The sequence below is a fragment of the Pristiophorus japonicus genome, chromosome 23 (assembly GCF_044704955.1).
Source record: "Pristiophorus japonicus isolate sPriJap1 chromosome 23, sPriJap1.hap1, whole genome shotgun sequence".
Lineage (NCBI taxonomy): Eukaryota > Metazoa > Chordata > Chondrichthyes > Pristiophoridae > Pristiophorus > Pristiophorus japonicus.
Window position 1 is genome coordinate 3,118,133 of NC_091999.1, and position 27,444 is coordinate 3,145,576.

At 53.9% G+C, this 27,444-nt stretch overlaps 1 protein-coding gene and 1 long non-coding RNA gene across 3 annotated transcripts in view; one reads left to right on the plus strand and one right to left on the minus strand.

Moving 5' to 3' along the window:
- Positions 1 to 27,180, minus strand: part of LOC139235598 (tubulin polymerization-promoting protein family member 3-like) — a 76,865-nt gene extending 49,685 nt beyond the window's left edge. The window contains exon 1 of one of the 2 annotated variants that reach the window (XM_070866632.1): positions 26,978 to 27,180. The gene's annotated coding sequence lies outside the window, so the exon portion shown is untranslated. The remainder of the gene's footprint in view (positions 1 to 26,977) is intronic. The other variant, XM_070866631.1, reaches the window with a different exon arrangement.
- On the plus strand, positions 402 to 2,320 carry LOC139235599 (uncharacterized). The gene is made up of 3 exons (XR_011588479.1): positions 402 to 556; positions 1,171 to 1,278; positions 2,265 to 2,320. It is a non-coding gene; the product is annotated as an uncharacterized lncRNA (long non-coding RNA).
- Positions 27,181 to 27,444: the final 264 nt, after the last annotated feature.

Consider the following 27,444-nt stretch of genomic DNA (forward strand, 5'->3'; position numbering starts at 1 on the left):
GCGAGAGAGAGAGAGAGGGTCAGCGAGAGAGAGAGAGAGAGAGAGAGGGACAGAGAGAGAGAGTGAGAGGGACAGAGAGAGGGAGAGAGAGTGAGAGCGAGAGAGAGAGAGGGACGGCGAGAGAGAGACAGAGAGAGAGAGGGACAGAGAGAGAGAGTGAGAGGGACAGAGAGAGAGAGAGAGAGGGACGGAGAGAGAGAGAGAGAGAGGGACAGAGAGAGAGAGGGACAGAGAGAGAGAGACAGAGAGAGAGAGAGACAGAGGGTGAGAGAGACAGAGACAGAGAGAGAGAGAGACAGAGAGAGAGAGAGACAGAGAGAGTCAGAGCGAGAGAGAGAGAGTGACAGAGAGACAGAGAGAGACAGAGAGACAGAGAGACAGAAACAGAGAGAGCGAGAGAGAGAGAGAGAGAGAGAGAGACAGAGACAAAGAGAGAAAGTGTGAGACAGAACGAGAAAGAGAGAGACTGATCTCACCTGCACTTCTTAAAGCCGGCCTGCATCTCTGAAAGAGGAGGTGCAGTTTGATGAGACAGGTGCTGGAAGTAATTCCAGAAGTGAGTTTGACCTGGAAAAGAAACAGGAATGGCACAACACACCAGAGGGAGGAGGCTCCAAGGTTCTCCGATGCAAAACTGGACACCTTAGAGCACGAGGTGGACAGGAGGAGAGGGGTACTGTACTGCAGGAGGCCAGGAGGCCCTCCTTGTCAACTGTGGCTCAGTGGGTAGCACACTCGATTCTGAGTCAAAAGAACGTGGGTACAAGTCCCAGGGACTTGAGCACATCAATCCAGGCTGACACTCTAGTGCAGTGCTGAGGGAGTGCCACACTGTCGGAGGTGCCGTCTTTCAGATGAGACATTAAACCGAGGCCCCGTCTGCTCTCTCGGGTGGATGTAAAAGATCCCGTGGGCACTATTTGGAAGAAGAGCAGGGGGAGTTATCCCCGGGGTCCTGGGGCCAATATTTATCCCTCAATCAACATAACAAAAACAGATTATCTGGGTCATTATCACATTGCTGTGTGTGGGAGCTTGCTGTGCGCAAATTGGCGTTTCCCACATTTCAACAGTGACTACACTCCGAAAGTACTTCATTGGCTGTAAAGTGCTTTAAGCCGTTCGGTGGTCGTGAAAGGCTCTATATAAATGCAAGTCCTTCTTTTCCAGACAGACACTGCGAAGGAACTGGGAGCAGATAGTCCTGGAGGTAAATGTCACCCGAGGACATTGATGCAGGGCTGAAAGAAGTTCAATGACCTCACGTGAGTGATCAAGGTCAGTAAACGCATCTTCAAATGCCATAACCCACCAACTGCATCACGAGACTCACAAGCTGACCACACCTCCATCACTCAACATCACTCGCCTACCAACAATCTCCAGCAATTACCTACCAACGATGTCTAGCAATCGTACATGTTAAATGGTCGGACACTGAGAGGTGTAGAGGAACAGAGGGACCTTGGAGTGCAGGTCCACAGATCCCTGAAGGTAGCAGGCCAGGTGGATAAGGTGGTTAAGAAGGCATACGGAATACTTGCCTTGATTGTCCGAGGCATAGAATACAAGAGCAGGGGGGTTATGCTTGAACTGTATAAAACACTGGTTAGGCCACAGCTGGAGTACTGCGTGCACAGTTCTGGTCACCATATTACAGGAAGGATGTGATTGCACTGGAGAGGGTACAGAGGAGATTTACCAGGATGTTGCCGGGACTGGAGAATTTTAGCGATGAGGAAAGATTGGATAGGCTGGGGTTGTTTTCTTTGGAACAGAGGAGGCTGAGGGGAGACCTGATTGAGGTGTATAAAATGATGAGGGGCCTGGATAGAGTGGATAGGACGGACCTGTTTCCCTGGGCAGAGGGGTCAACAACCAGGGGGCAGAGATTGAAAGTAATTGGTTGGTTTAGAGGGGATTTGAGGGGAAATGTCTTCACCCAGAGGGCGATGGGGGTCTGGGGCGGAACTCACGGCCTGAAAGGGGGGTAGAGGCAGAAACCCTCACCACATTTAAAAAGTACCTGGATGTGCCCCTGAAGTGCCGTAACCTGCAGGGCTACGGACCCAGAGCGGGAAAGTGGGATTAGGCTGGGTAGCTCTTGGTCGGCCGGTGCGGACACGATGGGCCGTAATGGTCTCCTTCCCTGCTGTAAATGTCTATCATTCTCACATCCCGCTTTCCCCTTGTCCCACATTCTCTTCCGATTTGCATGCAGCCCTTGCTTTCCCCCTCCTCCCCTTGTGCCTTTCTCCTTGCAGACGCTGAAGAACTCCAAGGCCAGGCAATGGTGGAACAGGACAAAGACACCAATGAGGAAGAAACACCATCACTCGATCTGTCACTCACAGCCACCAGCTCAGACACTGGCACTGCATGTACTTTATCAGCTCACTGCGCCGACACAAGTGACATCACCACAATGGCGTCTGGTATGGCCCCACTCCAGAAGTGTGTGGTGAGGGTGCCATTATGGAGAAAAACGGCGCCCATAGTGCAAAGGATCTGAAGCTACTGAGCCAGATTTCGAGGCCAGGGAGTAGGAGACGGAGAGGGAGAGTGTGAGAAAGCGAGCGCGTGCGTGCAAGACAGACAGAGGGTGTGAGACAGAGAGAGAGAGAGGTAGAGGGCACGCGACAGAGAGCGCAAGATGGAGAGAGCGACACAGGCGGACGGAGAGACAGGCGGATGGAGAGCGCGAGACAGGTGGGAGAGCGAGACAGGCGGACGGAGAGAATGAGACAGGCGGACGGAGAGACACAGGCGGATGGAGAGAGCGGGACAGGTGGACGGAGTGAGACAGGCGGTTGGATAGAGCGAGACAGGCGGACGGAGAGAGTCAGGCGGGTGGGAGAGCGAGGCAGGTGGACGGAGTGAGACAAGTGGATGGAGGGAGCAGGACAGGCGGATGGAGAGAGCGAGACAGAGAGAGAGCAAGACAGGCAGACAGCGAGAGTTAGAAAGGCAGATGGAGAGAGACAGGCGGACGGAGAGAGCGAGACAGGCGGACGGGGAGAGACAGGCAGACGGGGAGAGTGAGACAGACGGACAGCGAGAGACAGGCTTGCAGAGAGAGCAAGACAGGTGGACGGAGAGAGCGAAACAAGCGGATGGAGAGAGCGAGACAGACGGACGGAGAGAGCACGAGACAGGCGGACAGAGAGAGTGAGACAGGTGGAGGGAGAGAACGAGACAGGTGGAGGGAGAGAGAGAGAGATAGGTGGATGGAGAGAGCGAGACAAGTGAACAGAGAGAGAGAGAGAGAGACAGGCAGACGGAAACAGAGCAAGCGAGACAGGCACACGGAGGGAGAGAGACAGGCAGACAGAGACAGAGCGAGCGAGAGAGAGAGAGACAGGCGGATGGAGTGAGACAGGCGGACGGAGAGAGTGCGACAGGCGGACGGAGAGAGTGAGAGACAGGCGAATAGAGAGAGCGAGACAGGCGGACAGAGTGAGAGCGAGACAAGTGGACGGAGAGAGAGAGCGAGACAGGCGGAGAGGGAGAGAGAGAGACAGACAGACGGAGAGAGCGAAACAGGCGGAGGGGGAGAGAGACGGTCAGACAGAGAAAGCAAGAGTGCGGATGGAGAGAGAGCAAGACAGGTGGATGGAGAGAGAGAAAGAAAGGCAGGCGGAGAGAAAGCGAGACAGGCGGATGGAGAGAGTGAGACAGGTGGATGGAGTGAGTGAGACAGCAGGACGGAGAGAGAGAGAGAGACAGGTGGACAGAGTGAGACAGGCGAACAGAGCGAGTGAGACAGGCGAACAGAGAGAAGAGACAGGTGGGTGGAGAGAGTGACACAGACAGACAGAGAGAGTGAGACAGGGGGACAGAGAGAAAGAGCAAGACAGGCAGATAGAGAGATCGAGACAGGCAGAGAGAGAGAGGGAGTCAGGCAGAGAGAGAGCGAGACAGGCAGAGGGGGAGAGAGACAGTCGGACAGAGAGAGAGAGACAGTTGGACGGAGACAGCGAAACAAGCGGACGGAAAGAAAGAGACAGACAGACGGAGAGAGTGAGGCAGGTAGCGAGAGAGCGAGCGAGACAGGTGGATGGGGAGAGCGAGACAGGCGGATGGAGAGAGTGAGACAGGCGGAGGGAGTGAGTGAGACAGTAGGATGGAGAAAGAGAGAGAGAGACAGGTGGACAGAGAGAGTGAGACAGGCGCACAGAGAGAGGAGACAGGTAGATGGAGAGAGCGACACAGACAGACAGAGAGAGCGAGACAGGGGGACAGAGAGAAAGAGCGAGACAGGCAGATAGAGAGATCGAGACAGGCAGAGAGAGAGAGGGAGACAGGCAGATGGAGAGAGCGAGACAGGCGGAGGGAGAGAGAGAGACAGGCGGAGGGAGAGAGAGAGACAGTCAGACAGAGAGCGCGAGACTGGCAGACGGAGAGAGCGAGATAGGCAGCGAGAGAGAGGGAGACAGGCGGATGGAGAGAGTGAGACAGGCAGCGAGAGAGAGCGAGACAGGCGGAGGGGTGAGTGAGACAGGCGGACGGGGCGAGCGAGACAGGTGGACAGAGAGAGACAGGCGGATGGAGAGATTGGGACAGGCAGACGGAGAGAGAGAGAGAGACAGAGAGAGTGAGGCAGGCGGAAGGAGAAAGAGCTAGTCGGACGGACAGAGAGAGAGACAATCGGACGGAGTGAGTGAGACAGGTGGAGGGAGAGAGAGACAGTCAGATGGAGAGAGCAAGAGTGGCGAATGGAGAGAGTGCAAGATAGGTAGACAGAGAGAGAGAGAGAGAGAGAGAGAGACAGCCGTACGGACAGAAAGCGAGACAGGCAGACGGAGTGAGTGAGACAGGCAGATGGAGAGAGCGAGACAGGCAGAGGGTTAGAACGAGACAGGCAGACGGAGTGAGTGAGACAGGCAGAGAGAGCGAGACAGGGGGACAGAGAAAGAGAGAGAGAGACAGACGGACAGAGAGAGCATTAGACAAGCAGATGGAGAGAGTGTGAGACAGGCAGATGGAGAGAGCGAGACAGGTGGAGGGTTAGAACGAGACAGGCTTATGGAGAGAGCGAGACAGGTGGACAGAGAGAGAGTGAGATAGTTGGATGGAGAGAGCGAGACAGGCACACGGAGAGAGAGAGACAGACAGACGGAGATAGAGCGAGCAACTCAGGCGCACGGAGAGAGAGACAGGCAGACGGAGACAGAGCGAGCGAGAGAGAGAGAGTGAAACAGGCAGATGGAGAGAGTGAGACAGGTGGATGGAGTGAGCGAGACAGGCGGACGGAGAGAGACAGGCAGATGGAGTGAGCGAGACAGGCAGATGGAGAGAGTGAGAAACAGGCGAATAGAGAGAGAGCGAGACAGGTGGATGGAGTGAGAGAGAGCGAGACAGGTGGACAGAGAGAAAGACAGTCGGACGGAGAGAGCGAGAGTGGCAGATGGAGAGAGAGCAAGACAGGCGGACGGAGAGAGACAGTCAGACGGAGAGAGCGAGAGTGGTGGATGGAGAGAGAGTGAGACAGGTGGACGGAGAAAGTGAGACAGGCGGACGGAGGGAGTGACACAGGCAGACAGAGAGAGCGCGACGGGGGACAGAGAGAGAGAGCAAGACAGGCAGATGGCGAGAGCGAGACAGGCGGAGGGAGAGAGCGAGACTGGCGGACAGAGAGAGAGCAAGACAGGCGGACGGAGAGAACGAGGGACAGACGGACGGAGAGAACGACACAGGCAGATGGAGAGAGCGAGACAGGCAGAGGGGGAGAGCAAGATAGGCGGAGGGAGAGAGAGAGAGACAGTCGGACAGAGCGAGCGAGACTGGCGGACAGAGAGAGAGCAAGACAGGCGGATGGAGGGAGAGAGACAGTTGGACGGAGAGAGCGAAACAAGCGGACGGAAAGAAAGAAACAGACGGACAAAGAGAGTGAGGCAGGTGGAGAGAGAGAGAGAGAGAGCGAGACAGGTGGATGGGGAGAGCGAGACAGGCGGACGGAGAGAGCACGAGACAGGCGGACGGAGAGAGTGAGACAGGTGGAGGGAGAGAACGAGACAGGTGGAGAGAGAGAGAGAGAGAGATAGGTGGATGGAGAGAGCGAGACAGGCGAACAGAGAGAGAGAGATAGACAGGCAGACGGAAACAGAGCGAGCGAGACAGGCACACGGAGAGAGAGAGAGACAGGCAGACAGAGACAGAGCGAGCGAGAGAGAGAGTGAGACAGGCGGACGGAGAGAGTGAGACAGGCAGACGGAGAGAGTGAGACAGGCAGACGGAGAGAGCGAGACAGGCAGACAGAGTGAAAGCGAGACAAGTGGATGGAGAGAGAGAGCGAGACAGGCGGAGGGGGAGAGAGAGAGACAGACAGACGGAGAGAGCGAAACAGGCGGAGGGGGAGAGAGACAGATGGAGAAAGCAAGAGTGCGGATGGAGAGAGAGCAAGACAGGTGGATGGAGAGAGAGAGAGAAAGGCAGGCGGAGAGAAAGCGAGACAGGCGGATGGAGAGAGTGAGACAGGTGGATGGAGTGAGTGAGACAGCAGGACGGAGAGAGAGAGAGAGACAGGTGGACAGAGAGAGTGAGTCAGGCGAATGGAGAGAGGAGACAGGTGAATGGAGAGAGCGACACAGGCAGACAGAGAGAGCGAGACAGGGGGACAGATAGAAAGAGCGAGACAGGCAGGTGGAGAGAGCGAGACAGGCAGAGAGAGAGCGAGACAGGCAGACGGAGAGAGCGAGACAGTTGGACGGAGAGAGCGAAACAAGCGGACGGAGAGAAAGAGACAGACGGACGGAGAGAGTGAGGCAGGTGGAGAGAGAGCAAGACAGGCGGATGGAGAGAACGAGACAGGCGGATGGAGAGAACGAGAGATAGGTGGATAGAGAGAGCGAGACAGGCGATCAGAGAGAGAGAGAAACAGGCAGATGGAGTGAGACAGGTAGACGGAGAGAGTGAGACAGATAGACGGAGAGAGTGAGACAGGCGGACGGAGAGAGTGGGAGACTATTGGATGAAGAGAGAGCCAGACAGGTGGATGGATAGAGTGAGAGACAGGCGAACAGAGAGAGCGAGACAGGCGGACAGAGTGAGAGCGAGACAGTCGGACGGAGAGCACGAAACAGGCGGATGGAGAGAGAGCAAGACAGGTGGACGGAGAGAGAGAGAGAGAGAGAGAGAAAGGCAGGCGGAGAGAAAGCGAGACAGGCGGATGGAGAAAGTGAGACAGGTGGATGGAGTGAGTGAGACAGCAGGATGGAGAGAGAGAGACAGGTGGACAGAGAGAGTGAGACAGGTGAACAGAGAGAGGAGACAGGTGGATGGAGAGAGTGACACAGACAGACGGAGAGAGTGAGACAGGGGGACAGAGAGAAAGAGCGAGACAGGCAGATGGAGAGTGCGAGACAGGCAGAGAGAGAGAGGGAGACAGGCAGACGGAGAGAGCGAGACAGGCGGAGGGAGAGAGCGAGACAGGCGGAGGGAGAGAGAGAGACAGTCGGACAGAGAGAGCGAGACTGGCGGATGGAGAGAGAGACACAGTTGGACGGAGAGAGCGAGACTGGCGGACGGAGAGAGAGCAAGACAGGCGGACGGAGAGAGCGAGACAGGCAGCGAGAGAGACCGAGACAGGCAGCGAGGGAGAGTGAGACAGGCAGCGAGAGAGACCGAGACAGGCAGCGAGGGAGAGTGAGACAGGCAGAGGGGGCGAGCGCGACAGGTGGACAGATAGAGACAGGCGGATGGAGAGATTGAGACAGGCAGACGGAGAGACAGAGAGAGAGTAAGGAAGGCGGAAGGAGAGAGAGCGAGTCGGACGGACGGAGAGAGAGACAATCGGACGGAGCGAGGGAGACAGGTGGAGGGAGAGAGAGACAGTCAGATGGAGAGAGCGAGAGTGGTGGATGGAGAGAGAGCAAGATAGGCAGACGGAGAGAGAGAGAGAGAGAGAGAGAGAGAAACAGCCGTACGGAGAGAAAGCGAGACAGGCGGAAGGAGAGAAAGCGAGACAGGCAGACGGAGAGAGTGAGACAGCCGTACGGAGAGAAAGCGAGACAGGCGGACGGAGAGAAAGCGAGACAGGCAGACAGAGTGAGACAGCCGTACGGAGAGAAAGCGAGACAGGCAGATGGAGAGAGTGAGACAGGTGGACAGAGTGAGTGAGACAGGCAGACGGAGAGAGTGAGACAGGCGGACGGAGAGAGTGAGACAGGCAGAGAGAGCGAGACAGGGGGACAGAGAAAGAGAGAGCGAGACAGACAGACAGAGAGAGCGTTAGACAAGCAGATGGAGAGAGTGCGAGACTGGCAGATGGAGAGAGCGAGACAGACGGAGGGTTAGAACGAGACAGGCGGACGGAGAGAGAGTGAGATAGGTGGATGGAGAGAGCGAGACAGGCACACGGAGAGAGAGACAGACAGACGGAGATAGAGCGAGCAACTCAGGCGCACGGTGAGAGAGACAGGCAGACGGAGACAGAGCGAGCGAGAGAGAGACCGAGACAGGCAGATGGAGAGAGTGAGACAGGTGGATGGAGTGAGCGAGACAGGCGGACGGAGAGAGACAGGCAGATGGAGTGAGTGAGACAGGCGGATGGAGAGAGTGAGAAACAGGCGAACAGAGAGAGAGCGAGACAGGTGGATGGAGTGAGAGAGAGCGAGACAGGTGGACAGAGAGAAAGACAGTCGGACGGAGAGAGCGAGAGTGGCGGATGGAGAGAGAGTGAGACAGGTGGACGGAGAAAGTGAGACAGGCGGACGGAGGGAGTGACACAGGCAGACAGAGAGAGCGGGACGGGGGACAGAGAGAGAGAGAGAGCGAGATAGGCAGATGGTGAGAGCGTGACAGGCGGAGGGAGAGAGGGGAGACAGGCAGAGGAAGGGAGCGAGACAGGCAGAGGGAGAGAGAGCAAGTCAGGCAGACGGAGAGAACGAGGGACAGATGGACGGAGAGAGCGAGACAGGCAGACAGGGAGAGCGAAACAGGTGGATAGAGAGACAGGCGGATGGAGAGAGTGAGACAGGCAGATGGAGAGAGCGAGACAGGGGGACAGAGAGAAAGAGCGAGACAGGCAGACGGAGAGAGCGAGACAGGCAGACGGAGAGAGCGAGACAGGCAGATGGAGAGAGCGAGACAGGCGGAGGGAGAGAGAGACAGTCGGACAGAGCGAGTGAGACTGACGGACAGAGAGAGTGCAAGACAGGCGGATGGAGAGAGAGAGACAGTTGGACGGGGAGAGCAAAACAAGCAGACGGAGAGAAAGAGACAGACGGACGGAGAGAGTGAGGCAGGTGGAGAGAGAGAGCGAGACAGGTGGATGGGGAGAGCGAGACAGGCGAACAGAGAGAGAGAGAGAGACAGGCGGATGGAGTGAGACAGGTAGACGGAGAGAGTGAGACAGGCGGACTGAGAGAGTGAGACAGGCAGACGGAGAGAGTGGGAGACTTTTGGATGAAGAGAGAGCCAGTCAGGTGGATGGAGAGAGTGAGAGACAGGTGAACAGAGAGAGCGAGACAGGCGGACAGAGTGAGAGGGAGACAAGTGGATGGAGAGAGAGAGAGCGAGAGAGGCGGAGGGAGAGAGAGAGAGATAGACGGACGGAGAGAGAAAAACAGGCGGAGGGGGTGAGACAGTCAGATGGAGAAAGCAAGAGTGCGGATGGAGAGAGAGCAAGAGAGGTGGATGGAGAGAGAGAGAGAAAGGCAGGTGGAGAGAGAGAGACAGGTGGACAGAGAGAGTGAGACAGGCGAACAGAGAGAGGAGACAGGTGGATGGAGAGAGTGACACAGACAGACAGAGAGAGCGAGACAGGGGGACAGAGAGAAAGAGTGAGACAGGCAGATGGAGAGAGCGAGACAGGCAGAGAGAGAGAGGGAGACAGGCAGACGGAGAGAGCGAGACAGGCAGAGAGAGAGAGGGAGACAGGCAGACGGAGAGAGCGAGACAGGCAGACGGAGAGAGCGAGACAGGCGGAGGGAGAGAAAGACAGTCGGACAGAGAGAGAGCGAGATAGGTGGATGGAGAAAGCGAGACAGGCGGATGGAGAGAGAGAGACAGGCAGATGGAGAGAGTGAGACCATTGGATGGAGAGAGAGCCAGACAGGCGGATGGAGAGAGTGAGAGACAGGTGAACAGAGAGAGAGAGACATGCGGATGGAGCGAGCGAGACAGGCAGATTGGGAGAGACAGTCGGACGGAGAGAGCGAGAGTGGCGGATGGAGAGAGACAGGCAGATGGAGACAGAGTGAGAGAGAGAGAGAGAGAGAGGTGGATGCAGAGAGCGAGACAGGCAGATGGTGTGAGAGAGAGATATACAGATGGAGAGAGTGAGACAGGTGGATGGAGAGCAAGTCAGGCAGATGGAGAGAGACAGGCAGATGGAGACAGAGTGAGAGAGAGAAAGAGAGAAAGGCGGATGGAGAGAGACAGGCAGATGGAGGCAGAGTGAGAGAGAGAGAGAGAGAGAGAGAGAGGCAGATGGAGAGAGCGAGACAGGCAGACGGTGTGTGAGAGAGACAGTCGGACGGAGAGAGTGAGAGTGGCGTATGGAGAGAGAGCAAGACAGGCGGATGGAGAGAGAGAGAGAGAGAGAGACAGCCAGACAGACAGAGAGAAAGCGAGACAGGCAGATGAAGAGAGTGAGACAGGCGGACGGAGAGAGAGAGCCAGGCGGACGGAGAGAGAGAGAGTGGCGGATGGAGAGAGAGCAAGACAGGCGGAAGGAGAGAGAGAGAGAGAGAGAGAGAGAGAGAGAGACAGCCAAACGGAGAGAAAGCGAGACAGGCAGATGGAGAGAGAGTGTACAGGCGGAGAGAGAGAGAGAGAGGGTGACAGGCGGGCGGAGAGAGTGAGACAGGCAGAGGGGAGAGCGAGACAGGCAGAGAGAGAAAGAGAGGGAGACAGGCAGACAGAGAGAGCGAGACAGGCGGAGGGGGCGAGTGAGACAGTCGGATGGAGAGCGCGAGACTGGCGGACAGAGAGAGAGCAAGACAGGCGGACAGAGAGAGAGAGAGAGACAGGCGGATGGAGAGAGCGAGACAGGCCGACAGAGAGAGCGAGGGACAGGCTGATGGAGAGAGCGACACAGGCAGATGGAGAGAGCGAGACAGGTGCACAGAGAGAGAGCGAGACAGGCAGATGGAGAGAGCGAGACAGACACCAAGAGAGAGGGAGACAGGCAGATGGAGAGAGCGAGACGGGCGGAGGGGGAGAGAGAGAAAGGCAGACGGGAAGGGAGAGACAGAGAGAGAGTGAGACAGGCGGAAGGAGAGAGAGCGAGAGAGAGACAATCGGACAGAGAGAGCGAGACAGGTGGAGGGAGAGAGAGAGAGAGAGACAGTCGGATGGAGAGAGCAAGAGTGGCGGATGGAGAGAGAGCAAGACAGGCGGACACAGAGACAGCTGGACGGAGAGAAAACAAGACAGGCAGATGGAGAGAGTAAGACAGGCGGACGGAGAGAGCGAGACAAGCAAATGGAGAGAGCAAAACAGAGAGAGCACGAGACAGACGGAGGGAGAGAGCTAGACAGGCGGACGGAGGGAGCGAGACAGGCAGACGGTGAGAGAGTGCGACGGGGGACAGAGAGAGCGAGACAGACGGTCAGAGAGAGCGTTAGACAAGCAGATGGAGAGAGTGCGAGACAGACAGATGGAGAGAGCGAGACAGGCGGATGGAGAGCGAGGCAAGCGGACGGAGAGAGTGAAACAGAGAGAGCGCGAAACAGGTGGAGGGAGAGAGCTAGACATAGAAACATAGACAATAGGTGCAGGAGTAGGCCATTCGGCCCTTCGAGCCTGCACCACCATTCGATAAGATCATGGCTGATCATTCACCTCAGTACCCCTTTCCTGCTTTCTCTCCATACCCCTTGATCCCTTTAGCCGTAAGGGCCACATCTAACTCCCTCTTGAATACATCCAATGAACTGGCCTCAACAACTCTCTGCGGCCGGGAATTCCACAGGTTCACCACTCTCTGAGTGAAAGGAGGGGGCGAGACAGGCAGAAGGAGAGAGAGCGATGGAGAGAGTGAGACACGCGGATGGAGAGAGCGAGACAGGTGGACGGTGAGAGCGAGATAGGCGAATGGAGAGAACGAGACAGTGGAAGTGGCAGCTACCCCCTCCGTAAGCCAGCCTGATTTGAATTGAATGGGGAGTTGAACAGGGAGCACCTCTGGAGCAGTCCACAGCACCAGATAGGTCCGATTCCTGACCCCGGAAGCGGGGGGCGGGGGTAAGTGTCCAATCACAAGGGGCGTCCGATCCCCGACCCCGGGGATCTTTAAAGGGCTACACAGCCCATTCAAAATTCCGCACCTGTGCAGTTTCGTCATTTGAAAGCCAGGTCGCTGGCTGGGCGGGACCTCCAGGACGCCACACTGCTTCAAGGGAACACTGAGCCCAGTCACGGTCGTCATGGAGCATACAGTTGGCACACAGCAAGATTGCACAAACAGCAATGAGCTGGGTGACCGAGTTAATTTGTTCTGGTTGGTGTTGGTTCGAGGGATAAACATTGGCCCCCAGGCTACCGGGGAAAGCATCATCATTATAGGCAGTCCCTCGGAATCGAGGAAGACTTGCTTCCACTCTAAAAGCGAGTTCTCGGGTGACTGAACAGTCCAATACAGGAACCACAGTCCCTGTCACAGGCGGGACAGACAGTGGTTGAGGGAAGGGGAGGGTGGGACTGGTTTGCCGCACGCTCCTTCCGCTGCCTGCGCTTGCTTTCTGCACGCTCTCGGCGACGAGACTCGAGGTGCTCAGCGCCCCTCCCGGATGCACTTCCTCCACTTAGGGGCGGGACTGGTCTTTGGGCCCAGGGATTCCCAGGTGTCGGTGGAGGATGTTGCAGTTTATCAGGGAGGCCTTGAGGAAAAACTCCGCTGCTCATCTTCCAACGGGGGCCGCCGGATCTTGAATATATTTAAGGTGGAGATAGACAGATTTTTGAGCGATAAGGGAGTCAAGGGTTATGGGGAGCGGGCGGGGAAGTGGACCTGAGTCCATGATCAGATCAGCCCTGATCTCATTGAATGGCCATGTCAGGCTCGAGGGGCCGAATGGCCTACCCCTGCTCCTATTTCTCATGTTCTTAAGAGAACCGCGGTTTAACGTCTCATCCGAACGACGGCACCTCCGACAGTGCAGCACTCCCTTAGTACAGGCACCGGAAGTGTCGGCCCGGGATTATGGGGTGCAGGTCATAGAAACATAGAAACATAGAAAATAGGTGTAGGAGTAGGCCATTCGGCCCTTCGAGCCTGCACCGCCATTCAATGAGTTCATGGCTGAACATGCAACTTCAGTACCCCATTCCTGCTTTCTCACCATACCCCTTGATCCCCCTAGTAGTAAGGACTTCATCTAACTCCTTTTTGAAGGAATTGGGGACTCGAACCCACAGCCTTCTGTCACAGGGGAGAGTGAGGGCCACTGAGGCAAGCCGATCAGATTGATAAACTGGATCACTACTGTCAGAACAAAGCTGGAGTGTCTGATGCACTGAACACATTATATATGCTCCTTCAGAAAAGTATATAACCCATTGTACGACACATTGTATGCACACTGTGGTCACCAGCGTCTCTCAGGCCACAGCCGGGGTCTCTGTGTGAAGGGGAGACAACGGGTCTTTGTAATCAGACAAGAAGCTACAGGGAGAGGCAGCGCAAGAGACAACACGATGGGCAAGAGGCAGAGAGAGACAGGGACAGAGGGTGTCAAGTCAGCGAGACAAATTGGGAGAGTCAGAGCGAAATAGACAGAGAGATAAATGGAGAGGGTGGATAGAGACAAATCAAAAAGATAAAGTTAGAGCAAGACAAACAGTGTACAGATACCTCCCTGAGGGAGAGGGGACTGAGAGACACCAGTCAGTGTACAGATATCCCCCTGAGGGAGAGGGACTGAGAGACACCAGTCAGTATACAGATATCTCCCTGAGGGAGAGGGACTGAGAGACACCAGTCAGTGTACAGATATCTCCCTGAGGTAGAGGGGACTGAGAGACACCAGTCAGTGTACAGATATCTCCCTGAGGGAGAGGGGACTGAGAGACACCAGTCAGTGTACAGATATCTCCCTGAGGGAGAGGGGACTGAGAGACACCAGTCAGTGTACAGATATCTCCCTGAGGGAGAGGGACTGAGAGACACCAGTCAGTGTACAGATATCTCCCTGAGGGAGAGGGGACTGAGAGACACCAGTCAGTGTACAGATATCCCCCCTGAGGGAGAGGGACTGAGAGATACCAGTCAGTGTACAGATATCGCCCTGAGGGAGAGGGACTGAGAGACACCAGTCAGTGTACAGATATCTCCCTGAGGGAGAGGGACTGAGAGACACCAGTCAGTGTACAGATATCTCCCTGAGGGAGAGGGACTGAGAGACACCAGTCAGTGCACAGATATCTCCCTGAGGGAGAGGGACTGAGAGACACCAGTCAGTGTACAGATATCTCCCTGAGGGAGAGGGACTAGGAGACACCAGTCAGTGTACAGATATCTCCCTGAGGGAGAGGGACTGAGAGATACCAGTCAGTGTACAGATATCGCCCTGAGGGAGAGGGACTGAGAGACACCAGTCAGTGTACAGATATCGCCCTGAGGGAGAGGGACTGAGAGACACCAGTCAGTGTACAGATATCTCCCTGAGGGAGAGGGACTGAGAGACACCAGTCAGTGTACAGATATCTCCCTGAGGGAGAGAGACTGAGAGACACCAGTCAGTGTACAGATATTTCCCTGAGGGAGAGGGACTGAGAGATACCAGTCAGTGTACAGATATCGCCCTGAGGGAGAGGGACTGAGAGACACCAGTCAGTGTACAGATATCTCCCTGAGGGAGAGGGACTGAGAGACACCAGTCAGTGTACAGATATCTCCCTGAGGGAGAGGGACTGAGAGACACCAGTCAGTGTACAGATATCTCCCTGAGGGAGAGGGACTGAGAGACACCAGTCAGTGTACAGATATCTCCCTGAGGGAGAGGGACTAGGAGACACCAGTCAGTGTACAGATATCTCCCTGAGGGAGAGGGACTGAGAGATACCAGTCTGTGTACAGATATCGCCCTGAGGGAGAGGGACTGAGAGACACCAGTCAGTGTACAGATATCTCCCTGAGGGAGGGGGGACTGAGAGACATCAGTCAGTGCACAGATATCTCCCTGAGGGAGAGGGACTGAGAGATACCAGTCAGTGTACAGATATCCCCCTGAGGGAGAGGGACTGAGAGATACCAGTCAGTGTACAGATATCTTCCTGAGGGAGAGGGGACTGAGAGACACCAGTCAGTGTACAGATATCTCCCTGAGGGAGAGGGACTGAGAGACACCAGTCAGTGTACAGATATCTCCCTGAGGGAGAGGGACTGAGAGATACCAGTCAGTGTACAGATATCTCCCTGAGGGAGAGGGACTGAGAGACACCAGTCAGTGTACAGATATTTCCCTGAGGGAGAGGGGACTGAGAGACACCAGTCAGTGTACAGATATCTCCCTGAGGGAGAGGGACTGAGAGACACCAGTCAGTGTACAGATATCTCCCTGAGGAAGAGGGACTGAGAGACACCAGTCAGTGTACAGATATCTCCCTGAGGGAGAGGGACTGAGAGACACCAGTCAGTGTACAGATATCTCCCTGAGGGAGGGGGGACTGAGAGACATCAGTCAGTGTACAGATATCTCCCGGAGGGAGAGGGACTGAGAGATACCAGTCAGTGTACAGATATCTCCCTGAGGGAGAGGGACTGAGAGACACCAGTCAGTGTACAGACATCTCCCTGAGGGAGAGGGACTGAGAGACACCAGTCAGTGTACAGATATCTCCCTGAGGGAGAGGAGACTGAGAGACACCAGTCAGTGTACAGATATCTCCCTGAGGGAGAGGGACTGAGAGACACCAGTCAGTGTACAGATATCTCCCTGAGGGAGAGGGACTGAGAGACACCAGTCAGTGTACAGATATCTCCCTGAGGGAGAGGGGACTGAGAGACACCAGTCAGTGTACAGATATCTCCCTGAGGGAAAGGGACTGAGAGACACCAGTCAGTGTACAGATATCGCCGTGAGGGAGAGGGACTGAGAGACACCAGTCAGTGTACAGATATCGCCCTGAGGGAGAGGGACTGAGAGACACCAGTCAGTGTACAGATATCTCCCTGAGGGAGAGGGACTGAGAGACACCAGTCAGTGTACAGATATCTCCCTGAGGGAGAGGGACTGAGAGACACCAGTCAGTGTACAGATATCTCCCTGAGGGAGAGGGACTGAGAGACACCAGTCAGTGTACAGATATCTCCCTGAGGGAGAGTAACTGAGAGACACCAGTCAGTGTACAGATATCTCCCTGAGGGAGGGGGGACTGAGAGACATCAGTCAGTGCACAGATATCTCCCTGAGGGAGAGGGACTGAGAGATACCAGTCAGTGTACAGATATCCCCCTGAGGGAGAGGGACTGAGAGATACCAGTCAGTGTACAGATATCTTCCTGAGGGAGAGGGGACTGAGAGACACCAGTCAGTGTACAGATATCTCCCTGAGGGAGAGGGACTGAGAGACACCAGTCAGTGTACAGATATCTCCCTGAGGGAGAGGGACTGAGAGATACCAGTCAGTGTACAGATATCTCCCTGAGGGAGAGGGTCTGAGAGACACCAGTCAGTGTACAGGTATCTCCCTGAGGGAGAGGGGACTGAGAGACACCAGTCAGTGTACAGATATCTCCCTGAGGGAGAGGGACTGAGAGACACCAGTCAGTGTCCAGATATCTCCCTGAGGGAGGGGACTGAGAGACACCAGTCAGTGTACGGATATCTCCCTGAGGGAGAGGGACTGAGAGACACCAGTCAGTGTACAGATATCTCCCTGAGGGAGAGGGACTGAGAGACACCAGTCAGTGTACAGATATCTCCCTGAGGGAGAGGGACTGAGAGACACCAGTCAGTGTACAGATATCTCCCTGAGGGAGAGGGACTGAGAGACACCAGTCAGTGTACAGATATCTCCCTGAGGGAGAGGGACTGAGAGACACCAGTCAGTGTACAGATATCTCCCTGAGGGAGAGGGACTGAGAGACACCAGTCAGTGTACAGATATCTCCCTGAGGGAGGGGGGACTGAGAGACATCAGTCAGTGTACAGATATCTCCCTGAGGGAGAGGGACTGAGAGATACCAGTCAGTGTACAGATATCTCCCTGAGGGAGAGGGACTGAGAGACACCAGTCAGTGTACAGACATCTCCCTGAGGGAGAGGGACTGAGAGACACCAGTCAGTGTACAGATATCTCCCTGAGGGAGAGGAGACTGAGAGACACCAGTCAGTGTACAGATATCTCCCTGAGGGAGAGGGACTGAGAGACACCAGTCAGTGTACAGATATCTCCCTGAGGGAGAGGGGACTGAGAGACACCAGTCAGTGTACAGATATCTCCCTGAGGGAAAGGGACTGAGAGACACCAGTCAGTGTACAGATATCGCCCTGAGGGAGAGGGACTGAGAGACACCAGTCAGTGTACAGATATCGCCCTGAGGGAAAGGGACTGAGAGACACCAGTCAGTGTACAGATATCGCCCTGAGGGAGAGGGACTGAGAGACACCAGTCAGTGTACAGATATCGCCCTGAGGGAGAGGGACTGAGAGACACCAGTCAGTGTACAGATATCTCCCTGAGGGAGAGGGGACTGAGAGACACAGTCAGTGTACAGATATCCCCCTGAGGGAGAGGGACTGAGAGATACCAGTCAGTGTACAGATATCGCCCTGAGGGAGAGGGACTGTAAGGAGGGACATTAGCCTGGATGATGTGGAATCGGTATGGGTGGAGCTGCGGAATTCCAAAGGGAGTTGTGTACAGACCACCAAATAGTAGTAGTGAGGTTGGGGTCAGCATCAAACAAGAAATAAGGGATGTGTGCAATAAAGATACAGCAGTAATCATGGGCGACTTTAATCTACATATTGATTGGGCTAACCTAATTAGTAGCAATGCGGTGGAGGAGGATTTCCTGGAGTGTATTAGGGATGGTTTTCTGGATCAATATGTCGAGGAACCAACCAGGGAGCTGGCCATCCGAGACTCGATGATGTGTAATGAGAAGGGACCAATTAGCAATCTTGTTGAACGAGGCATCTTGGGGAAAAGTGACCATAATATGGTAGAATTCTTTATTAAGATGGAGAGTGGCGAAGTTAATCGGAAACTAGGGTCCTGAACTTAAGGAAAGGTAACTTCGACGGCAAGAGGCGAGAATTGGCTAGGATAGACTGGCAAAGGATATTCAAAGGGTTGACAGTGGATAAGCAATGGCAAACATTTAAAGATCAAATGGATGAACTTCACCAATTGTTCATCTCTGTCTGGAGTAAAAATAAAACTGGGAAGGTGGCTCAACCATGGCTAACAAAGGAAATTAAGGATAGTGTTAAAGCCCAGGAAGAGGCATATAAATTGGCCAGAAAAAGCAACAAACCTGAGGACTGGGAGAAATTTAGAATTCAACAGAGGAGGACTAAGGGTTTAATTAGGAGGGGGGAAATAGAGTATGAGAGGAAGCTTGTAGGGAATATAAAAACTGACTGCAAAAGCTTCTATAAATATGTGAAGAGAAAAAGATTAGTAAAGACAAACGTAGGTCCCTTGCAGTCGGATTCAGGTGAATTTATAATGGGGAACAAAGAAATGGCAGACCAATTGAATCAATACTTCGGTTCTGTCTTCATGAAGGAAGATACAAATAACCTTCCGAAGGTACTAGGAGACAGTGAGTCTAGTGAGAAGGAGGAACTGAAGGATATCCTTATTAGGCGGGAAATTGTGTTAGGGAAATTGATGGGATTGAAGGCCGATAAATCCCCGGGGCCTGATAGTCTGCATCGCAGAGTACTCAAGGAAGTGGCCCGAGAAATAGTGGATGCATTGGTGATCATTTTCCAACAGTCTATCGACTCTGGATCAGTTCCTATGGACTGGAGGGTAGCTAATGTAACACCACTTTTTAAGAAAGGAGGGAGAGAGAAAACGGGTAATTATAGACCGGTTAGCCTGACATCAGTAGTGGGGAAAATGTTGGAATCAATCATTAAGGATGAAACAGCAGCGCATTTGGAAAGCAGTGACAGGATCGGTCCAAGTCAGCATGGATTTATGAAAGGGAAAACATGCTTGACAAATCTTCTGCAATTTTTTGAGGATGTAACTAGTAGAGTGGACAAGGGAGAACCAGTGGATGTGGTGTATTTGGACTTTCAAAAAGCTTTTGACAAGGTCCCGCACAAGAGATTGGTGCAAAATCAAAGCTCATGGTATTGAGGGTAATATACTGATGTGGATAGGGAACTGGTTGGCAGACAGGAAGCAGAGAGTCGGGATAAATGGGTCCTTTTCAGAATGGCACGCAGTGACTCGTGAAGTGTCGCAGGGCTCAGTGCTGGGACCCCAGCTCTTTACAATGTACATTAACAATTTAGGTGAAGGAATAGAGTGTAATATCTCCAAGTTTGCAGATGACAATAAACTGGGTGGCAGTGTGAGCTGTGAGGAGGACGCTAAGAGGCTGCAGGGTGACTTGGACAGGTTAGGTGAGTGGGCAAATGCATGGCAGATGCAGTATAATGTGGATAAATGTGAGGTTATCCACTTTGGTGGCAAAAACAGGAAGGCAGAATATTATCTGAATGGTGGCAGACGAGGAAAAGGGGAGGTGCAACGAGACCTGGGTGTCATGGTACATCAGTCATTGAAAGTTGGCATGCAGGTACAGCAGGCGGTGAAGAAAGCAAATGGTATGTTGGCCTTCATAGCTAGGGGATTTGAGTATAGGAGCAGGGAGGTCTTACTGCAGTTGTACAGGGCCTTGGTGAGGTCTCACCTGGAATATTGTGTTCAGTTTTGGTCACCTAATCTGAGGAAGGACGTTCTTGCTATTGAGGGAGTGCAGTGAAGGTTCACCAGACTGATTCCTGGGATGGTTGGACTGATATATTAGGAGAGACTGGATCAACTGGGCCTTTATACATTGGAGTTTAGAAGGATGAGAGGGGATCTCATAGAAACATACAAGATTCTGACGGGACGGGACAGGTTAGATGCGGGAAGAATGTTCCCGATGTTGGGGAAGTCCAGAACCAGGGTACATAGTCTTAGGATAAGGGGTAGGCCATTTAGGACTGAGATGAGGAGAAACTTCTTCACTCAGAGAGTTGTTAACCAATGGAATTCCCTGCCGCAGAGAGTTGTTGATGCCAGTTCACTGGATATATTCTAGAGGGAGTTAGATATGGCCCTTACGGTTAAGGGGATCAAGGGGTATGGAGAGAAAGCAGGAAAGGGGTACAGAGGGAATGATCAGCCATGCTCTAATTGAAATGCGGTGCAGGCTCGAAGGACCGAATGGCCTACTCCTGCACCTATTTTCTATGTTTCTACACCAGTCAGTGTACAGATATCACCCCGAGGGAGAGGGACTGGGAGACACCAGTCAGTGTACAGATATCTCCCTGAGGGAGAGGGACTGAGAGACACCAGTCAGTGTACAGATATCTCCCCGAGGGAGAGGGACTGAGAGACACCAGTCAGTGTACAGATATCTCCCTGAGGGAGAGGGACTGAGAGACACCAGTCGGTGTACAGATATCTCCCTGAGGGAGAGGGACTGAGAGTCACCAGTCAGTGTACCGATATCACCCTGAGGGAGAGGGATTGAGAGACACCAGTCAATGGATAGATATCTCCCTGAGTGAGAGGGATTGAGAGACACCAGTCGGTGTACAGATATCTCCCTGAGGCAGGGGTGACTGAGAGACACCAGTCAGTGTATAGATATCTCCCTGAGGGAGAGGGGACTGAGAGACACCAGTCAGTGTACAGATATCTTCCTGAGGGAGAGGAACTGAGAGTCACCAGTCAGTGTACAGATATCTCCCTGAGGGAGAGGGACTGAGAGTCACCAGTCAGTGTACAGATATCTCCCTGAGGGAGAGGGATTGAGAGACACCAGTCAGTGTACAGATATCTCCCTGAGGGAGAGAGACTGGGAGACACCAGTCTGTGTACAGATATCTCCCTGAGGGAGAGGGATTGAGAGACACCAGTCAGTGTACAGATATCTCCCTGAGGGAGAGGGACTGAGAGTCACCAGTCAGTGTACAGATATCTCCCTGAGGGAGAGGGATTGAGAGACACCAGTCAGTGTACAGATATCTCCCTGAGGGAGAGGGATTGAGAGACACCAGTCAGTGTACAGATATCTCCCTGAGGGAGAGGGACTGAGAGACACCAGTCAGTGTACAGATATCTCCCTGAGGGAGAGGGATTGAGAGACACCAGTCAGTGTACAGATATCTCCCTGAGGGAGAGAGACTGGGAGACACCAGTCTGTGTACAGATATCTCCCTGAGGGAGAGGGACTGAGAGACACCAGTCAGTGTACAGATATCTCCCTGAGGGAGGGGTGACTGAGAGACACCAGTCAGTGTATAGATATCTCCCTGAGGGAGAGGGGACTGAGAGACACCAGTCAGTGTACAGATATCTCCCCGATGGAGAGGGACTGAGAGTCACCAGTCAGTGTACAGATATCTCCCTGAGGGAGAGGGATTGAGAGACACCAGTCAATGGATAGATATCTCCCTGAGGGAGAGGGACTGAGAGACACCAGTCAGTGTACGGATATCCCCCTGAGGGAGAGGGACTGAGAGACACCAGTCAGTGTTTAGATATCTCCCTGAGGGAGAGGGGACTGAGAGACACTAGTCAGTGTACAGATATCTCCCTGAGGGAGAGGGACTGAGAGACACCAGTCAGTGTACAGATATCTCCCTGAGGGAGAGGGACTGAGAGACACCAGTCAGTGTACAGATATCTCCCTGAGGGAGAGGGACTGAGAGACACCAGTCAGTGTCCAGATATCTCCCTGAGGGAGAAAGACTGAGAGACATCAGTCAGTGTCCAGATATCTCCCTGAGGGCGAGGGACTGAGAGACACCAGTCAATTTGTACATAGCAAGAGTCCACAAACAGCAAATTCGATTAATGGCCACATAATGTGTTTTTTTGGTAGTGTAGGTTAAGAGAGGATTTTTTTCCTCCAGGATACTGGGGAGAACTGCCCCTGCCCGTCTTTCAGGTGGGTGCTAAAGGTCCCACTGGTCCACGACAAGAACAGGCCCAAGGGCGCCTCTGTTTAACGTCTCATCTGCAAGGCGCCACCTCTGACAATGCAGCGCTCCCTCTGGCACTAGGAATGTCAGCCTGGAGTATGGGGCCCTTAGCCTCTGGAGTGGGGGATCGGGACCGTGACCTTCTGACGCGGCGAGTGAAACTCACTGAGCCAACCAGACCGCAGAGAGCCCAGAGCCCCATGAAGGTTGCTGGCGAGGAGGCCAGTGATGGAGACGAGGGGGTCAACACGAGTATACAGTGGGCTTCTTTTAAGTGCGATTGACTAACGGTGCCCACGGAAATACAAGCACAGAAACAATGAACAACATAAGAGCATAAGAAATAGGAGCAGGAGAAGGCCCTGTGGTCCCTCGAGCCTGCTCCGCCATTCAATAAGATCACGGCTGATCATCAAACCCCAACTCCACTTTCCCGTCCGATCTCCATATCCCTTGATTTCCCTGGACTCCAAAACTCTCTCTATCTCAGCCTTGAATATATACAGAGACTCAGCATCCACAGCCCTCTGGGACAGAGAATTCCAAAGATTCACCACCCTCTGAGTGAAGAAATTCCTCCTCATCTCTGACTTAAATGGCCGACCCCTTATCCTGGGACTGTGCCCCCTGGTTCTAGACACTCCAGCCCGGGGGGAAACAACCTCTCAACATCTACCCTGTCAATCCCCCTCAGAATCTTGTATGTTTCAATGAGATCACCTCTCATTCTTCTAAACTCCAGAGAGTATCGGCCCATTCTACACAATCTCTCCTCATAGGACACCCCTCTCGTCCCAGGAATCAGTCTGGTGACCCTCCGTTATACCATCTCCAAGGCAAGTATATCCTTCCTTAGATAAGGAGACCAAAACTGTGCACATAATCCAGGTGTGGTCTCACCAGGGCCCTGTACAATTGTAGCAAGACTTCCGTACTCTGATACTCCAACCCCCTCCCCCACCCCTGCTATAAAGGCCAACATACCATTTGGTTTCCCACAATGGCATCACTGGCAGGCTCCTGGGCCCAGTCTCACTCCCCAGCAGTGGGGCCCCTGGACCCAGCCTCACTCCTCGACAGAAAGACTTGTATTTATATAGTGCCCTTCACGAGCTCAGGATGTTCCAAAGCGCTTTACAGCCAATGCAATACTTTTGAAGGGTAGTCACTGTTGTAATGTGGGTAACGCTAATTTGCGCACAGCAAGCTCCCACACTCAGCAAAGCGATAATGACCAGATAATCTGTTTTCAGTGATGTTGAATGAGGGATAAATATTGGCCCCAGGACACTGGGGATAACTCCCCCTGCTCTTCTTCCAAATAGTGCCATGGGATCTTTTACGTCCACCTGAGAGGGCAGACGGGGCCTCGGTTTAACGTCTCATCCGAAAGACGGCACCTCCGACAGTGCGGCACTCCCTTAGTACTGACCTGCCGCTTAAGTCTCTGGAGTGGGAGTTGAACCCAGTCTCGCCCATCGACAGCGGGGAGCCCCTCAGGCACAGTCTCACTGCCCAACAGGGCTGTCAGGGAATATCAGTGTATTTAGAAGAGAGAGAGAGAGAGAAGGAGGGAGGGAGGGACAGACAGCGAGAGAGAGAGGGATGGTGACAAGGTGGAGGAATAGTGAGAGAAGAGCGGGAGAGTGATGGTGGGAGAGAGTGAGGGAGAGTAGGTGAGAGGGAGGAAGGGAAAGAGAGGGGCAAGGATTGAATGGAGTGGAGAGGTAGTGAAAGATAGAAAGAGAGAAGTGGAGGAGAGAAAGCAAAAGAAATAGAGCAAGAGAGACAACAACAACTTGTATTTATATAGCGCCTTTAAGGTAGTGAAACATCCCAAGGTGCTTCACGGAGTATTATGAGATTTAAAAATTTGACACCAAGCCACATAAGGAGAAATTAGCGCAGGTGACCAAAAGCTAGGTCAGAGAGGTCGGTTTTAAGGAGCGTCTTGAAGGAGGAGAGAGAGGTAGAGAGGTTTAGGGAGGGAGTTCCAGAGCTTGGGGCCCAGGCAACAGAAGGCACGGCCACCGATGGTGGAGCGATTATAATCTGGGATGCTCAGGGGGGCAGAATTAGAGGAGTGCAGACATCTCGGGGGGTTGTGGGGGCTGGAGGAGATTACAGAGATAGGGAGGGGCGAGGGCCATGGAGGGATTTGTAAACAAGGATGAGAATTTTGAAATCGAGGCGTTGCTTAACCAGAAGCCAGTGTAGGTCAGCGAGCGCAGGGGGTGATGGGTGAGCAGGACTTGGTGCGAGTTAGGACACGGGGCAGTGAGCACAGGGGGTGATGGGTGAGCGGGACTTGGTGCGAGTTAGGACACGGGGCAGCGAGCACAGGGGGTGATGGGTGAGCGGGACTTGGTGCGAGTTAGGATACGGGGCAGTGAGCACAGGGGGTGATGGGTGAGCGGGACTTGGTGTGAGTTAGGACACGGGGCAGCGAGCACAGGGGGTGATGGGTGAGCGGGACTTGGTGCGAGTTAGGGCACGGGGCAGTGAGCACAGGGGGTGATGGGTGAGCGGGACTCGGTGTGAGTTAGGACATGGGGCAGTGAGCACAGGGGGTGATGGGTGAGCGGGACTTGGTGCGAGTTAGGGCACGGGGCAGCGAGCACAGGGGGTGATGGGTGAGCGGGACTCGGTGCGAGTTAGGACACGGAGCAGTGAGCACAGGGGGTGATGGGTGAGCGGGACTTGGTGTGAGTTAGGACACGGGGCAGTGAGCACAGGGGGTGATGGGTGAGCGGGACTTGGTGCGAGTTAGGGCACGGGGCAGTGAGCACAGGGGGTGATGGGTGATCGGGACTTGGTGCAAGTTAGGACACGGGACAGTGAGCACAGGGGGTGATGGGTGAGCGGGACTCGGTGTGAGTTAGGACACAGGGGCAGCGAGCACAGGGGGTGATGGGTGAGCGGGACTTGGTGCAAGTTAGGACACGGGCAGCCGAGTTTTGGATCACCTCTAGTTTACATAGGGTAGAATGTGGGAGGCTAGCCAGGAGTGCATTTGAACAGTCACGACTAGAGGTAACAAAGGCATGGATGAGGGTTTCAGCAGCGGATGAGCTGAGGCAAGGGTGGAGACGGGCGATGTTACGGAGGTGGAAATAGACGGTCTTAGTTATACTGCGGATATCTGGTCGAAGGCTCATTTCAGGGTCAAATATGACACCAAGGTTGCGAATAGTCTAGTTCAGCCTCAGACAGGAGTTGGGGAGAGGGATGGAATCAGTGGCTAGGGAACGGAGTTTGTGGAGACAAATTGTAAGGGAGACATACACACACACACACACACACACACACACACGTGCACGGGTACACTACACACATGTACACATACATGCACACATGGGTAAATAACACACATGTACACACACACAGGAACAGAACACAGACACACAGGTACACAACACACACGTACACAACACAGGCACATAACACATGAGTAAATAACACACACGTACACACACATGGGTACATAATACACACACAGGTACATAACACACACACACACAGGTACAGAACACATACGTACACAACACATGTACATAACACAGATGGATCACACAGATACAGGCAGAGACTCCTAGAGAGAGAGGTGAAGGGGCTGAGTGCATTTGACAGAGTCTGGCAGCAAGAGAGAGAGAGCGGAGAGGCGGGGGGTGTGGGGAACAAGGAGAGATGGGGCGAGATAAATCATTGAGAGACACAGAGAGAGACACACACACACATGGGGACAGAGACAGAGAGGGAATGGACCAGTGAGAGAGACACACATGGGGACAGAGACAGAGAGAGAATGGACCAGAGAGAGACACACACACATGGGGACAGAGACAGAGAGACACACACACACATGGGGACAGAGACAGAGAGAGAATGGACCAGAGAGAGAGAGACACACACATGGGGACAGAGACAGAGAGACACACACACACATGGGGACAGAGACAGAGAATGGACCAGAGAGAGAGAGACACACACATGGGGACAGAGACAGAGAGGGAATGGACCAGTGAGAGAGACACACACATGGGGACAGAGACAGAGAGACACACACACACACATGGGGACAGAGATAGAGAATGGACCAGAGAGAGAGACACACACATGGGGACAGAGACAGAGAGGGAATGGACCAGTGAGAGAGACACACATGGGGACAGAGACAGAGAGAGAATGGACCAGAGAGAGACACACACACATGGGGACAGAGACAGAGAGACACACACACACATGGGGACAGAGATAGAGAATGGACCAGAGAGAGAGACACACACATGGGGACAGAGACAGAGAGAGAATGGACCAGAGAGAGAGATACACATGGGGACAGAGACAGAGAGAGAATGGACCAGAGAGAGAGATACACACACATGGGGACAGAGACAGAAAATGGACCAGAGAGAGAGACACACATGGGGACAGAGACAGAGAGGGAATGAACCAGAGAGAGAGACACACACATGGGGACAGAGACAGAGAGACACACACACACATGGGGACAGAGACAGAGAATGGACCAGAGAGAGAGACACACACATGGGGACAGAGACAGAGAGGGAATGGACCAGAGAGAGAGATACACACACATGGGGACAGAGACAGAGAGACACACACACATGGGGACAGAGACAGAGAATGGACCAGAGAGAGACACACACATGGGGACAGAGATAGGGAATGGACCAGAGAGAGACACAGGATGAGACAGAGAGAGAATCAGAATGAGGTTCAGGGGGAGGGAGAGTGATCCAAATATGAAAAAGGAGGAAAAGGTATGAATGGCAGATGGAGAGAGTCAGGGTTCAGGGCTGTCCCCACACTGTGTACAATCACTCTCATTCCTGTACCTTATTGCACAGCCGCGAAAAGTCCTAAATCCTCTGGATCAGCTCCTCCACGTGAATAAACGCCGGCTCCTGGATGCTGTGATTTGTTTTTTGAATCCTGTCCCAATTGATTGAGAACGATTCCTTGTTGATTGAGGAAGGGACGAGCCTGACACTGTCTAGCACTGAGCTCATAGTGAGCTTGGAGCAGCTGGCTGGGAGAGACTAGGGAGGGGCTGCAGCCTCTCTCAGCGACACAGCCTACCGCATCTGAGCCTGGCCAGGTCGCATTCTCAGATCAATAAATGGGAATATGCCCGAGAGATGTAACTCGAGAGGAGCCTCCCTCCCCGCGCCCCCTGGAACATTGGCTTGATCGATCAGTCAAGCTGGGCAATCGATTTGTGCCGATTACCTCCAGTCCTTTCCGGATGGTGCATGGCTTCTCGCCAGGGGCATCTGAGAGATGGAAGGGGATGAGGTGTGAG